Genomic DNA, 4,328 nt, shown 5'->3' on the forward strand with positions numbered 1-4,328 from the left:
CGCCAGGCGGAAGGCGAGTGATCGAAGGTCGGCGAGGAGGGTGTTGATGACGTCCCGATCCTGAGGGCGGCTAAGCGGCCGCCAAAGCTGCAGGTACCCACACATTTTTAAAATGGAGTCAGTAGCATGTCTGAGAGTGACCTTTTGGATGACAAGCTTATTGCGGACAGTCCACAGCGTCCAGGCGAGGACCCCTACGCAGAGCCAACGGATATGTCGGTAGCGAGGGGGGAGGCATGGATCTCTGCGAGAAGGTCGGGGAAATTGGAATTGCACCACTGTCCACCAACCGTCTCGCGGAAACTGGACCAAAGAAACTGGGCCGTGGAGCACGCGAAGAAGATGTGGTTAGCGTCCTCCACCGTGCCGCACAGGGGGCAAAGCCCATCTCCAGGTCCGTTACGCTTGAGGACTTCGACTCCGGAGGGGAGGCGTCCACGGATCCATCGCCAAAGGAAGATCCTAATCTTCAGTGGCAGGCGGATATCCCAGACCAAACTGAAGGGCTCGGGGGCGGGCGAAGGCGCGATGGCCGCGTATAGGGACTTAGTAGAGAAGCGTCCGGAAGATTCTAGGCGCCAAGAGATGGCGTCCGGGGTGTCGGTGACGTTCATCGGGAGAAGGGCAATGTCCTCGAGGAGGGCATCCCAGGCGGCCACTTCGGGCGGGCCAAAAGGGCGGCGAAACGCGAAGCGCCCTAAGTCAATAAGGGCCGTCTCAACAGAGACCCGCAGGTCAACAGCAATGGCGAAGAGCTCGGGAAAGCGGGCGGCCAGAGGGGTGTCGCCGATCCACCGATCAAACCAGAACAGGGTCGCGGACCCAGACCCAACCGAGATGGACGTGCCAATGCGAAGCACAGGGAGCAGCTGAATGACGGCCTGCCAAAACTGGGATCCGCCCGAACGCTGACAGAAAGCCAGAGGCTGTCCACGGAGGTACTTGTTCCGGATGATGGTGAGCCAAAGCCCTCCGTCACCATTAGCAATACGCCATAGCCACCGGGTCAGGAGGGCGATGTTCATGCGCCGGGAGGACAAAATCCCCAGACCCCCCTGGTCCTTGGGTTTACATATGTCCGGCCAACTGACCATATGGTACTTCCGTCTGTCATCCTCGCCAGCCCAGTAGAACCTGGATTGGTACTTGGCAATTTCCGTGTGCAGCGTTTCATGGAGGCTATAAAAGCTCATGAGGTACCAAAGAAGGCTGGCGAGAGAGGAGTTGATGAGAATCACACGCGCAGCCTTCGATAGCCAGCGCCCTTTCCAAGGCTCGACGCGATGTTGCATACGGGTCACCGTGGGGCGGAGGTCCGCCACGGTGAGGCGCGAATCACTAATGGGGATCCCCAGGTAGGTCGTGGGAAAAGAACCCAGCCGACAGTTAAGTCGGTCAGCGATAGCCTGAGCTTCCGCCGGAGGGTAACCAAGAACCATCACTTCGCTCTTATCGAAGTTGATCGTTAGGCCCGACATCTGTTGGAAGCACAGGAGGAGGAACTTCAGGTTAGCCACGTCCTGAGTAGAACCTTCAACCATTATTATGGTGTCATCCACGTATTGAAGGAGGGAGACTCCTCCCCCTCCGACTAGGTGGGGGACAATGCCGTGAATATGGCCGGCACCCTTGGCTTTGTCCAGGATGGCGGCCAGAGCATCGACCACCATGTTGAACAGGAACGGCGAGAACGGGTCCCCCTGACGCACCCCACATAGAGTGGGGAAGTATGGCCCAATCTCGCCGTTGATGTTCACCGCAGTCCGCCCACAGGAGACTAATTGCATCACGCGAGTCACCCAGCGGTCGTCAAAGCCCTTATGCAGCAGCACTTCCCGAAGGAAAGGCCAGTGCACAGTGTCATAAGCTTTATGAAAGTCCAGCTTCAGGAAGACAGCGCGATGTTGTTTCACCCGAACTTCGTGAAGGACTTGATGGAAGACCAACACGCCATCTAAAATAAACCGGCCTTGGATGAAGGCCGATTGGTTCGGGTGAGTGATCGAGTTAGCAAGCAGGGTCACCCTATTGGCGTAACCTTTGGCCAGGATCCGGAATATCACGTTAATCACGGTGATGGGACGGAACTGGCGAATATCAGAGGCGCCCGGAACCTTTGGGATGAGGGTAATGATCCCATAATTGAGGCGTCCAAGGTCCATAGAGCCCGAATAGAACTCCTCGAAGAGGGCCATGACCTCAGGTTTGACTGTCTGCCAGAACGTAACGGGCAAGCCATCCGGACCCGGGGCCGAGGAGGGGTTCATTCCTTTAATGGCCGCGAGTACCTCTTCTTCGGCGAAGGGGGCAACAAGGGCCGCGTTGGCCTCGTCGGAAACCAACTCCACCCCCGTCCAAGTGTCGGGGGCGAGACTAGCCCCACCCCGAGGGGTGGGGGTAAAGAGGGCTTTGTAGAAGCCGTCTACATGAGCCCGAATGGCCGCGGGGCGGACAAGGGGGGCATCATCCTCCCACAAGCAGTGGATGGAATTTCTCCGGCGTCGGCCATTCGCAACCGCCTGGAAATATGCAGTGTTCGCATCGCCGCGGAGCACCCATCTTTGGGTACCACGCAACCTCCAGTATGCCTCCTCATCTGTGTAGATGGAGGAGAGTTGATCCTCAAGATCATATCTCAGCATCCACTCATCTGGGGAGAGCCCAGAGGAGTCGGCCCGGGCGTCCAGAGCCTGAATAGCCAACAAGAGAGATCTTTTACGCTCGCGGAGGTCACGGCCAAGATTAGCGCCCTAGCCCTTCATGAATTGGCGGGCAAGCTTGGCGCAGAAGTGCCACGAGTCAACGGCGGACATGGAGCGATGGGGAGAGGCGCGAGCAAGAGTCCAACGAGCAGAGACCGCATCCCGAAAGCCGGCCTAGTTGAGCCAAAAGGACTCAAACCTAAACCGCGGCGGGAGGGGGGGCGCTCGTCCGCAGAGGATAGGAGGAGAGGGACGTGGTCAGACCCAATCCGGGTAATCGCCCGGAGCAAGGTCAGGGGGCACCTCAATTCCCACTCCGGGGAAACTAGGACACGATCCAAGACGGATCGCGTCGTGTCGGCCTGGCGGTTAGTCCAGGTGAATCGCGCCCCCGTCCGCTCGATCTCCCGGAGGCCGAGCTCCACGATCTAGTCGTTGAACAACTGCATCCGGGGGAGGTTAATCCTATCATTATTCTTCTCGTCCGGAGAACGGATGAGGTTAAAATCTCCGCCCACAACTACTGGGAGGAGGGAGGCAGAGATCTTTTGGTGGAGCTCCACAAGGTCGGGGAACGGTGGTGATCCGCCGGACCATAGACAACCACGACCTCCCATTTGAAGTTCAGAGCTCGCTCAAGAATCTCCATGCTAACGAAGAATTCGCCCCGGTCCATGCCGCCCACCTCGAAGGTGGCATCCTTAACCCCTAAAAGGATGCCACCGGAGTGGCCCGTGGTCCCACTAGAAGGGAGCCAATGCCAGGCGAAGAGGTGAGAGCTGAGGCAGTCAAGCTCCTGGAGGGAGAACTCAGTACGCAAGGTTTCCTGGATCGCAATGATGTCAATGTGTTCGTCACGCATGTATTCGACTAGTTGGCGGCGTCGGCCATCATGACCGAAGCCGCGGATGTTCCAAAAAAGGGCCTGCATCTAAGCCCCCATCGGGGGGCTGCTTGACCCCAGGACACGAGATGCGCTTTGGGCGCGGAGAGCAGCAGTGCGGGACCGAGTGCGCCCACGAATAGCCCCGTCGACCACCGGAGGGGCCTGAACAGCGGTACGGGCAGTCTGGTCCTCAGGGGTCCTACGCAGGCGAGCCCGAGTCTCAGCCAGCTTACCATCCAGGATCTCGCAAGCCCTAATGGCCGCGATCTGCTCTAAGGGGGGACCCACTTCCCCCCTGAAAACGATGGCCGAGTCAGTGGCCACCTTGGCAAGGTGTCCAAGAGGAACGGCCTCAAGCGCGGAAAAGGAACAACAGGAAGAACTGGGGAGGGCGGAATCCACACCTGACTCGAGGTTCCGGGCAGCCGCTCGGATCTCAGCAAGCTCGGCGATGGACGGAACCGAGGCATTGGCCGGGCGGGCCGCATCGAGGCGGGTGCTGCGGCGAGACGCCGTCACCGGCGTCGAGGAGGAGCGGGGCCGCCTGGTGTACGCCACCGTCTGGGGAGGGATCGCGGAGACCGGAGTGGTGATGACCACGGCCACCGCCGAAGCCGGGGAGGCAGGGGAAGTGGGGTGGGCGTCGGGGGCCACCAGCGGGGGAAGCGGGGCGACGAGCAGCAGGGTGTCACCAGACGCATCCCCCACAGGCGGGAGCACCGGAGAGGGCTCTCCGAGGG

General features: G+C 59.8%; 1 pseudogene; it reads right to left on the minus strand.

Moving 5' to 3' along the window:
- The window catches only part of LOC119328925, an 11,784-nt pseudogene that overhangs the window by 3,191 nt on the left and 4,265 nt on the right, over positions 1–4,328 (minus strand).

This window comes from Triticum dicoccoides, chromosome 7A (genome assembly GCF_002162155.2).
Source record: "Triticum dicoccoides isolate Atlit2015 ecotype Zavitan chromosome 7A, WEW_v2.0, whole genome shotgun sequence".
Classification (NCBI taxonomy): domain Eukaryota; kingdom Viridiplantae; phylum Streptophyta; class Magnoliopsida; order Poales; family Poaceae; genus Triticum; species Triticum dicoccoides.